We start from the raw sequence: 12,864 nt of genomic DNA, 5'->3' as shown, positions 1-12,864 counted from the left end.
AAATCAATCCACAAAAGAAAGAGCCTGATAGAAGGCCGTGAACAATCGATACACAAAACACATCTGAGCCGAACACAACCACGGCCTTCACTCACAAAGCCTCACATCAATCTGAAAAGAGCAAGAGCGGCCTGTTTTCTGCCTTGAAGAGATTCAAATGCCTCTCCATCAACCAAAACTATCAACGTCTCGGCCAATTAGGCAAAGCACGGAAGCGCGGAGTCCAATCAGAGAACGGTTTATCTGGCATCTGGAGTCATCGGGGTCAGAATGAGGCATTTTTCATACGCTCATGTTTACTCATGTGGAGCAAAAAGCCTTTCTGAAGACGCTGCTGCTCATTAGGAGTCTGCAGAGAAAATGTTTAACAATACAGGGATTCTTCAGCATCTCGTGTCAAACGGCCATCGAGGGAGCGTTTAACTCCTCACTTCAATAGAAACATCCCACCATCACATTAACATTATATTCCATACAGATTGATCTACAGGAGTGAGGAAAGGCTTGTAAACAAGAGGAAAAGCAAACACAGAATCATTGGTATACAACATTGACAAACAAATCCCTTTTATATTTATAGTTTGTTAATATTAATACTTCCATGGCCGCAGGTGTATAAAATCAAGCACTAGGCATGCAGACACTTCTACAAACATTTGTGAAAGAATGTGTCGCTCTCAGGAGCTCAGTGAACTCAAGCGTGGTAGCATGATAGGTTGTCACCTGTGCAATAAGTCCATTCGGAATATTTCCTCACTACTAAATATTCCATGTCAACTGTTAGTGGTGTTATAACAAAGTGGAAGCAATTGGGAACAAAGTGGTAGGCCACGTAAAATCACAGAGCGGGGTCAGCGCATGCTGAGGCACACACACAGTGTGCAGAAGTTGCCAACTTTCTGCAGAGTCAATAGCTACAGACCTCCAAACTTCGTGTGGCCTTCAGATGAGCTCAAGAACAGTGTGTAGCACTTCATGGAATGGGTTTCCATGGCCGAGCAGCTCATCCAAGCCTTACATCACCAAGTGCAATGCAAAGCATCGGATGCAGTGGTGTAAAGCACGCCACCACTGGACTCTAAAGCAGCGGAGACGTGTTCTTTGGAGTGACCAATCACGCTTCTCTGTCTGGAAATCTGATGGACAATGCACTTGCCTGAATGCAATGTGCCAAGTGTAAAGTTTGGTGGAGGGGTGATTATGGTGTTGGGTTGTTTTTCAGGGGTTGGGCTTGGCCCCTTAGTTTCAGTGAATGGAACTCTTAATGCTTCAGCATATCAAGACACGTTGGACAATTTCATGCTCCCAACTTTGTGGGAACAGTTTGGGGACGGCCCCTTCCTGCTCCAATGTGACTGCGCACCAGTGCACAAAACAATGTCCATAAAGACATGGATGAGCGAGTTTGGGGTGTTGGAACTTGACTGGCCTGCACCTCAACCAGGCCTTCTCGTCCAACATCAGTGCCTGACCTCACTCACACTCCTAAACCTTGTGGAAAGCCTTCCCAGAAGAGTTGAAGCTGTTATAGCTGCAAAGGGTGGGCCAACTCTCTCTCATATATATATATATATATATATATATATATATATATATATATATATATATATATATATATATATATATATATATATATATATATATATATATATATATATATATATATATATATATATATATATATATATATATATATATATATATATATATATAAAGAGAGAAAGAGAGAGAGAGAGAGAGAGAGAGAGAGAGAGAGAGAGAGAGAGAGAGAGAGAGAGAGAGAGAGAGAGAGAGAGAGAGAGAGAGAGAGAGAGAGAGAGAGAGATTTTCCTTGAGTGCCTCTAGTCAGATATACAGGACGAGAGAGAATCATCCGCAGGACAGAGATAAAGGCACATAAAGGAAGACGAAGAAACATAACAGGATAAAAGGAGGGTCATCTTTGAGCCGAGAAGAGCAGGAACGCAGAGAGCCTAATCTGCAGAATGAAAGCCAGATCAATACACGCCTGCCGCTCCACCTGGAGTATCGACAGTCCTCCGCTAACAGATACAGACCTGAAGGAAAGAGCAGCGCTTGCACTACAGAACGATCAGAGTTAAAGTTTCATGTACATTTTAAGTACGATGTTTGCAGCCAAGAATCCTAATAAAACCTGAACGTTTGAAGACTAGCCATGTAAACAGAGCTTGTTCCTTCAATGCAGCCTTGAAATAAAGATCCAATCTCAAGGCCGGCTCTGATTGAACTGGAAAGCGGAGACATTGCCAGGAGCTACACCCATGTGATGAGTATTAATACTACAGACCGTTCAAGGGCGTTCGCCATTACAACAGACTTTTCATTTCTGGGAAAACCGTAATTACATTATTGCTGTGAGAACGAGTGTAATTTATCATACGTACAGCCAAATCTCCATATCTGACTGATAATCCATCTTAAGACTTCATCAATAATTCCACATTAACATATGAGCTCATATTGGCTTTTGATTATGATCCTCAACTATCTCACGTGTCACTAGTACTAATTACTTTACTAAGCGATCAGATGCACAGACGGATGACAAAAAAACCTGAAAACAATAATAGAAATAATAATGTTGTTAAAATATATTTAATTAAATTATAAACATGAAACAAATTACCATGAAATAAAAATACGACTGTACTGTAAAAAACATAAAAAATGTACTAATAATAGTTGCTGTTAAAAAATATTGGTATTTTAATTATTATATTAAAAAAGTATATTAACCCTTGTATGGTGTTCGGGTCTGTTGGACCCGTTTTCATTTTTTTTCAAAAGCAAAATGATACGATTAAAGGGGCTATTTGCAACTTTTTCCCCAAAATAAACATAACAATAGCCTTTTTATTTTACCATTTATGACTCAAACATCTCCTGATGAGCATACTGCACCTATAAGCCTGTATCCTATTTTTCCTATTTTCTGTCGGGTCGTTTTTTTCCCGCGCTGTCTGCGGATGTGACGTCACCACCGCTGCGAGAGCGAGCAGAAAATAAGAGCAGTTCTGTTTTTTGGCCACAGGTGTCAGTCGCAAGTTTAAATTTCAGAAAACGCATATAGCCCCTTTAATTATTTTTTCAAACTGAGACTCATTGGCCTTGGCTCATTTTCTGTGAGGAATATATATCAGAACACATTTTCAATGACCACACACTGTACACCCCCCTACACATTTATATTACACACAGGATGTTCGGGTCCACTGGATCCGGGGCTAATAAAAGTGTGGAAATTGTAGGTCCTGTGTACCTTTACTCTGTCCTCCTCCTGTCAGGGCCTGCTGTTAGTGTGTGTATGTTCATGTAAATGGTTTATGAGGACACAAATGTGTATAATGACATGAGTATTAAAACGTAAACATGGCTTATGACGACATCTGTGTCCTCACACTAAAACATACTAAATGGTGTTTTCTGAAATTCAAAAAATGCCAAAAGTTTTCTGTGATTGGTAGGTTTAGGGGTAGGGTTAGTGTAGGGGATAGATTATACAGTTTGTACATTAGAAAAAACATTATGCCTATGGATAGTAACCATACACCACATATCCACACAAGTGAGTGAGTGAGTGAGTGAGTGAGTGAGTGAGTGAGTGAGTGAGTGAGTGTGTGTGTGTGTGTGTGTGTGTGTGTGTGTGTGTGTGTGTGTGTGTGTGTGTGTGTGTGTGTGTGTGTGTGTGTGTGTGTGTGTGTGTGTGTGTGTGTGTGTGTGTGTGTGTGTGTGTGTGTGTGTGTGTGTGTGTGTGTGTGTGTGTGTGTGTGTGTGTGTGTGTGTGTGAGTGAGTGAGAGAGTGCAAGAGTGAGTTTTGTTTCTACCCCTGCCGTTCCCACACGAGGTTGCAATTCTTAAATGTGATCTAACAAAGGTAAAGAGAAAATATTAACCATATATGCTGTTTATATTGCTTGTAATTGGGATGAAGTAAACATCTGTAGAGTATTTTAACATAACATTTTTGATTGGTGTTGAATTAAAAACCCAAAAATGCAGCGGGTCCACCAGACCCATGAACACTGGCTGAATAACAAAACACCGCACAAGGGTTAATAATAAAATATCAAATATTTATTATTATTATTAATAATAATAATCATATTAAAATATGGAATTCAATTATACAAATTAAATTAATTTAATACAAATATTGTACTGTAAACAATTGTTTTAATAATAATAATGTTGAAATGTTTTTATTTTAATAAATCATAAAAAATGTAATTACTATAATAAAATAGCCTTCTATTGTACTGTAAAATAAATACAAATTGTTAATAATAATAATAATAATAATAATAGCTGTTGTTTTTATTTTAATTATTCAAATTAAATAATTACAATTAATTAAAAATACTATTGCACTATAAAATAACAATATTTAATAATAATACAAATAAAATATAATAACTATAATAAAAATAGCATTGTACTGAAGTATTTATTATTCTTAATAATATTAATAATAATGTTGTTGTTAAAATACTTATACTTTAATAAATTATAAAACTTAAACAAATTACTATAATTACATACTAATAACATAATAACATACTTTCAGGTCAAAATGCAAACCAGCTGCCAGGCTAAATGTGCACAGGCAACACCCAAAAACACCACCTAAAAGCACCACAGAACACCTTAGCAACAGCATAGCAACACACTGATGACTGCACTCATCGTTTCATCAGAAGAATCACCGCAGGTTCATCAGAAATCTGAACATTTGAGCTCTCCTGCAGGTTTCTGCTCTGTTACCTGCTTTGAACACAGATGCTAAAGAACGAGGGAGCCCTCGAAGCGACGTCACGTCATTCCTCTTCCCGTGGATTTATTATAAAGACAAAATACAGATGAATATTGTGTGTGAATTGATCTCAGAAACTTGGTGCTTTCCTGACAAACGATCTTTATCTCCTTCAAATGGCTAGACTTAAAATGTCTGTCCGATATCAAACAAAAGAAACAACTAAAACTATTGACTGAATGACCCGTTTATTTCTCATACTTATTCTGCAATAATATCTGTTATTTTACAGGTCCACAGTGGATAAAATCCAGCTTCAAGCAGAAATTCAGTGATTGCCTTCACAAAAGTTTGTGCTGGAAGAAGCAGAATGGCTGCTAAATGAACCAGAGAGTCTCTCACATCTGCTGGAGAATCAGAGCGACTCGTCATTTAGAGGAGCAGAGAGATTGAGAGCACTTTTATTTTTAATGTGGCGTGTCAATGGACCATCAGCTCCACACCTGCTCTCAGTCTCCAGTCGTACGCCAGTCTCTTGAGTCAAGCTCCGAGATCTCACGGCTGTTTGACAAGAAGCAAAGAGGCAAAGGCCCAATATTGTGTATACAATATATTTATGATAATGTTTCGACAGTAAGCCAAATTAACTCCCCTTTTTCATCTTCAAAATCTATCTATCTATCTATCTATCTATCTATCTATCTATCTATCTATCTATCTATCTATCTATCTATCTATCTATCTATCTATCTATCTATCTATCTATCTATCTATCTATCTATCTATCCATCCATCCATCCATCCATCCATCCATCCATCCATCCATCCATCCATCCATCCATCCATCCATCCATCCATCCATCCATCCATCCATCCATCGCTGTCTGTCAGACTGTCTCCATCCATCTACGATCTACCGTTGTCTGACTGTCACCATCCATCCATCCATCCATCCATCCATTCCATCATTCTATCATTGTTATTGTTCTGGCTTTTATTCTATTGTTTTGTCTTTTATTCATTCGTCCGTCATTCTATTCTATTGTTTAGTCTTTTATTCCATTTTTCTGTCTTTTATTCTATCAATCTGATTTATTCTATCTATCTGTCTATCTATCGTTCTGTCTTATTCTATCGTCCGTCATTATATATTTATATTTATATATATATACACCTCACTTAGATCAAATTACTTCTGATGGATTGCAACATGAGCGGTCCGTCTTCCTGAATGTGGCGTCCGGAAGAACATTTATGAAGGAAGAGCTCAGCTTAAATCAGTATACGGCATGATTTCTAATTGCTCAGACTGATGGACCATTAGTGTAACTGCACAACAATTTATGTCACTGATTGTGTCATCAAATGTAAGGCTTTGTTTGTTTCATCAGATGGTTCGTGGTGATTGCACCATTAAGCTTGAAACCTGAAAAATGCAGCCGGCATCGTCTTGCTCCTGCTCCTTGGAATTGTTGGTGTCAGAATTGAATTGAGAAAATCTGTTTAGATAGATCTATCTAAAAAAGATAGATAACTGCCTCTCTTTTAAATTTCACCTCATTCCCTGAATTTGATTTGATTAGGAATTGAGGAAGCAAGAGGATTTCAATTCGAATTTCAATGTAAGGGAGAAAAATGTATTGAATATCATATAAATGTCATTTTTTACCAGAAAAGCAAAGTTTGTAGAGATAATCCTTGAATGCCGGCCTGACAAAACCTTGAAAAGAAAAGATTAAAAGCCTTGAATTTTGAATGATAGATAGAACGATAGAATAAAAGACAGAATAATAGAATAAAAGACAGAACGATAGACATATAACAAAAGAATAAAAGACAGAATAAAAGAGAATGATGGAATAAAAGACAGAACGATAGACGGATAGAACAAAAGAATAAAAGACAGAATGATAGACAGATAGAACGATAGAATGACGGATGATAGAATAAGACAGAATGATAGAAAAAAGACAGAACAATAGAATAAAAAACAGAATGATAGACAACGATAGGATGATAGATAGATAGATAGATAGATAGATAGATAGATAGATAGATAGATAGATAGATAGATAGATAGATAGATAGATAGATAGATAGAATGACGAACAACAGAATAAACGATAGAACGATAGAATGACAGATGGATGGATATAGATAGATAGAATAAAAGACAAAACGATAGAATAAAAGACAGAACAATAGACAGATAGAACAATAGAATGACGGACGATAGAATAAAAGACAGAACGATGGAATAAAAAACAGAATGATAGACAGATAGAACGATAGAATAACGGATGATAGAATAAGACAGAATGATAGAAAAAAGACAGAACGATAGACAGATATAACAAAATAATAAAAGTGAATAAAAGATAGAACGATGGAATAAAAGACAAAATAATTGACAGATAGAACAAAAGAATAAAAGACAGAATGATAGACCGTTAGAACGATAGAATGACGGATGATAGAATAAGACAGAATGATAGAAAAAAGACAGAATGATAGACAGATAGAACGATAGAATGACGGACGATAGAATAAAAGACAAAACAATAGGCTAGAATAAAAACAGATAGATAGATAGATAGATAGATAGATAGATAGATAGATAGATAGATAGATAGATAGATAGATAGATAGATAGATAGATAGATAGATAGATAGATAGATAGATAGATAGATAGATAGATAGATAGATAGATAGATAGATAGATAGATAGATAGAATAAAAGAAAGAACAATAGAATGACAAACAACAGAATAAAAGATAGAACGATGGAATAAAAAACAGAATGGGCAGATAGAACGATAGAACGATAGAATGACGGATGACAGAACGATAAACAGATGGAACAATAGAATAAAGGACAGAACGATCGAATGACGGGTGGATGGATGGAAGGATGGATGGATAGAATAAAAGACAGAGCGATAGAGCGACGGATGACAGAATGATAGAATGACAGACGATAGACTAACAGGTGTGATAGTAAGACGGGCGCTGTAGTAAAGCACACTGACTGCAGAAGCTTGTCTTAATGCTCCGCTCTCCTGAGGTGGGACGGCTGTCATTATCAATTAACTCAGGGAAGCAGTCTGATTAAAGCAGCGGATCAATGGTACAACTCCAGCGTAACGAGGACTCTGAAAATATCTGGTTATTTGTAGAGCGAGAGCAGCATATGCGCAGGAGGTCCGCACTTGGACGGCAGCCCAGAAACGGGGTCTGGTGTGGGACGTCTGCCGCCCGCAGCTCATCTCTCTGCTGCTTGACCAGTAATTACATTAGCAGCCAGCGCCCTGAGCGCTCCCTTTGAAATGCTAATTCCATCCAACCTGCAGCAGAGAGTCTAATGGCTTTTATTAGCATGATTGGTGAACGCAGATCTGAGCGAACGGGTAGCGCGGATGAATCAGCTCCAGCTAATGGGCGGAATTAAAACTGTAGCCATTGTGTGGTGTGTTTGCTCGTGACTGTTGGAGCTAATCGCCACTTACTGCATATTTCGGACCTCATGAGTTGATGCTCGAGGTGGCGACGTGTGTGTTGTTTGAAGATGAGCGCTCCAGAAAACATTAAGACACTAAGGACATGCTCTTGTGTTAAAAACAGACAGATGAAGTACAAGTAGATGGAACAGAAGATGCATTTAAAAGGTGTGTTAACTACCACACAACTGATAATGTACTTAATCAATACACTCAAGATGCTTATGCTGCCCCTACACTGCAAAAATACTTTTTATATTCATACTATTGTCTTGTTTTCAAGTTAAAATATCTAAAAAAAACCTCAAAACAAGTTAACTTTACTTGTGAAGCATCGCTGTATAAGATATTAAGACTCGTCTTCATAGATTGTATGAAGGATTTGAAGCGTAAGGATTTGACCGAGTTTGACAAGGGACAAATTGTGACGGCTAGACGACTGGGTCAGAGCATCTCCAAAACTGCAGCTCTTGTGGGGTGTTCCCGGTCTGCAGTGGTCAGGATCTATCAAAAGTGCTCCAAGGAAGGAACAGTGGTGAACCGGCGACAGGGTCATGGGCGGCCAAGGCTGATTGATGCACATGGGGAGCGAAGGCTGGCCCGTGTGGTCTGATCAAACAGACGAGCTACTGGAGCTCAAATTGCTCAAGAGGTGAATGCTGGTTCTGATAGAAAGGTGTCAGAATACACAGTGCATCACAGTTTGTTGCGTATGGGGCGGCATAGCTGCAGACCAGTCAGGGTGCCCATGATGACCCCTGTCGGCAATGTTCTGCTTGGGAAACCTTGGGTCCTGCCATCCATGTGGATGTTACTTTGACACGTACCACCTACCTAAGCATTGTTGCAGACCATGTACAGCCTTTCATGGAAACAGTATTCCCTGTGGCTGTGGCTCTTTCAGCAGATAATGCGCCTACCACAAAGCAGAAATGGTTCAGGAATGGTTTGAGGAGCACAACAATGAGTTTGAGGTGTTGACTTGGCCTCCAAATTCCCCAGATCTCAATCCAATCAAGTATCTGTGGGATGTGCTGAACAAACAAGTCCGATCCATGGAGGCCCCACCTCGCACTTAAAGGATCTGCTGCTAACATCTTGGTGCCAGATACCACAGCACACCTTCAGGGGTCTAGTGGAGTCCACGCCTCGATGGGTCAAGGCTGTTTTGGCAGCAAAAGGGGGACAACACTATAGCCTGGATGCCAGAACAGAAGCTGTTCGGACCAATGAAATTGTCAGGGCGTAACGTAATCATCACGTCTCCAAAGAGCGCTTGGGTTGAATTTGTTTACTAAACGGAGAACTTGTTCGTATATGCATTCACCTTTACTATTTCTCTCAGAAATGATCGTGTTGGTGAGTACTCTGTGTATCCTTAAATTATTTTTTAGAACAACGGCAAAGAGCGTGCAACTTCAGCGTGCATGCAGACAGGGTTGCCAAGTTTCCACAACAAAACCCGCCCAATTGCTACTCAAAACTAGCCCAAAACAAGCCCAATAGCTTTTTTTCTCTGGAAAAATTGGAGTTTGGGGGGTAAAATGTGTTTTTTTAGCATTCCTGTGTCTAAATATCACATAATTGGGGTCGCTTCAACCCGTGGAAAAACAGCCCGCGGGAAAACCGGGGACTTGGCAACACTGTGTGCAGTTGAGTTCTGTTGACATTTGACAACTAACGTTATGCGTCGCTCCGTTGCTCTGATTGGTTGTAGGTCTATATCCAATTGAGGTCTTTCCTGGTTCGGTTGAAACACGCCCAATATTCACAGCCCAACGGAGCGGTCTCAGACTCATATTCTGACTAGAATTGAGTATGACAACGTCAGGCTAGGACAACACAATATTCGGTCATAATGTTATGCCTGATCAGTATATATATATATATATATATATATATATATATATATATATATATATATATATATATATATATATATATATATATATATATATATATATATATATATATATATATATATATATATATATATATATATATATATATATATATATATATATATATATATATATATATATATATATATATATATATATATATATATATATAGATAGATAGATTCATCGGACCCACTTTACATTAGGTGTCCTTAACTACTATGTACTAACTTTTTAATTAATCATTTGATACAATGCACTTATTGTGTACATACATGTTTTTACATTGTCCTTACATTTTTTTTAATTACCTGCATGTTATTACATCTGTAATTAATTTCTGTAGTTACATTTGTAATTACACTGCTGACCCTACCCTTAAACCTACCCAAGCCACCACACCTGTCCCTAACTTTACCCGTATCCCACCTCAATTACAGCAAAGGTGTTTTGCAATACAATTTGAACACAGTAAGTAAATTGTACTTATTTTTTTATGTAAGTACATAGTAGTTAAGGCCACCTAATATAAAGTGGGGCCGATTCATCTCATGTGTCCAATGTTTTACATTTATTGCCCGCCAAATCGGTCTCAGTGAACACAGATAATGCCTTTAAAAAAATGTAAATGCTCAATACGCTGAAAATACAGCCAATTTGAAATAAAAGTAAAAATGCTACTTTTGTACCTTTTTTGGTGAACTATTTGCCAAAAGAAGCAATATGCACAATTCTAAACCAAGTTATCCAAGTGTTCAGTGGAGCATGCGTAACTGCTCTAAATGCAGGAGAAATAAGACGCTATATTAGCCATAAAACGATTCTCCAAATCTCACTGATCTGGACCTCACTGTCCTTATACATCTGAACCAACAGAGACATCGGCTCTGACTGAATGTTCTTTAAGGGTCGTGAAACCGCTGTAAATTGCAGCCTGTCAGTGAACGAGTGTTCAATAGCGCGGCATTGTGAACCGAACCGACGTGCCAAAATTACAACCGTCTGAAAACGGTTCAGTGCACACACAGAAACGTCTCGGCTCTGAATGCGGGCCGCTCCTGTTTCAGGTGAGCTGCTCTCATTCTCTTTCTGTCAGCTTGTCATTTATCATGAATTCTCTATTGGTTTGAATTCCAATGAGGGACCGAATGGGATAAATACTTTATTTATGTAAATCCAAAGTGACAAAAACCTGATGAATTACATAAGCAACACCCGCTTCCCCACCAGCCTTCTGCTCCATGGCCTCATTCGCTCCATCACGGCTTACTTTCACTCTGACACACCATAAATTACACTCTTTCACAGCAACTATCTAAGAAATCATTGCAAGCATTGTCATGAATTCACTTTTTAATTGATTTCAAGGAGAATTTTTACCATATATGTTGTCCATTTATGTCAAATAAATCAAGTAAATGCCACAGTCAATTAGTCATCAGAAAATGTGATGTATACTTTTAAATGCATGTTAATAGAGATTGATAGACGTTTTTGGCCTGTACATTGGTGCAGAATGCCTGTGTATACCAACTTTGGCGATGCAAAATTTATATTTACAGTGACATTTTCTTGCTGCACAAAGAAACGAGGACACATCTGCACATGAAGCTGTGAACCAACTAGCAATAGTAAAACCTCGGCTTTAAAAGCAAGTCTGTTCTCCCAGGTCATTTCTTCCTTCTGAACCCTAAGCAAACACACACTGCACTTACTCCGCGAGTGTGTGGTCTTACTGCTCAATTAAACACGGGCACGAAGGTCTCGAGTTACAGGCGGATGCCAGACTCTCACTGAAGGAGCACAAGCTGCATTCAAAAGTCCTTTTAAAAAGATCAAATCATTGGTTCTGGTCTGATTATCGGAGCTGGTGGGTTGCACAAGTGAAGAGACTCGCGTCTGACAGATGAGGAAGCTGGTGAAATGGGTCACAGTCTGAACTCACACGACTTCTGCTCTACTTCTGATTTCAGAACGGTTCAGAGGGTGGAATCAAAGAGGCCTGGAAGGTCTTACCCAAGACTTCAGCTGTCATTAATAAAACATGATCTATATGTCAGAATCAGAACCGTACACTCCACGTGAACGGTTAATATCTCACAATTCAGACTTTATATCTCACAATTCAGACTTTATATCTCACAATTCAGACTTTATATCTCGCAATTCAGACTTTATATCTCACAATTCAGACTTTATATCTCACAATTCAGACTTTATATCTCGCAATTCAGACTTTATATCTCACAATTCAGACTTTATATCTCACAATTCAGACTTTATATCTCACAATTCAGACTTTATATCACACAACTCAGACTTTATATCTCACAACTCAGACTTTATATCTCACAATTCAGACTTTATATCTCACAATTCAGACTTTATATCTCACAATTCAGACTTTATATTTCACAACTCTGACTTAATATCTCACAAATCTGACTTTATATCTCTCACACAACTCTAACTTTATATCTCACAATTCAGACTTTATATCTCACAATTCAGACTTTATATCTCACAATTCAGACTTTATATCTCGCAATTCTGACTTTATATCTCACAATTCAGACTTTATATCTCACAATTCAGACTTTATATATCGCAATTCAGACTTTATATCACACAACTAACTTTATATCTCAGAATTCAGACTTTATATCTCACAATTCAGACTTTATATCTCGCAAT

General features: G+C 38.0%; 1 protein-coding gene across 3 annotated transcripts in view; it reads right to left on the bottom strand.

Annotated features, from left to right (window-relative positions):
- Positions 1-12,864, bottom strand: part of cdk14 (cyclin dependent kinase 14) — a 252,733-nt gene that overhangs the window by 118,450 nt on the left and 121,419 nt on the right. The window lies entirely within an intron of this gene.

The sequence above is a fragment of the Gobio gobio genome (assembly GCF_949357685.1).
Source record: "Gobio gobio genome assembly, chromosome: 15".
Taxonomy (NCBI): domain Eukaryota; kingdom Metazoa; phylum Chordata; class Actinopteri; order Cypriniformes; family Gobionidae; genus Gobio; species Gobio gobio.
The sequence above is the reverse complement of the archived record's forward strand: the minus strand, read 5'-3'. Positions and strand labels throughout refer to the sequence as shown.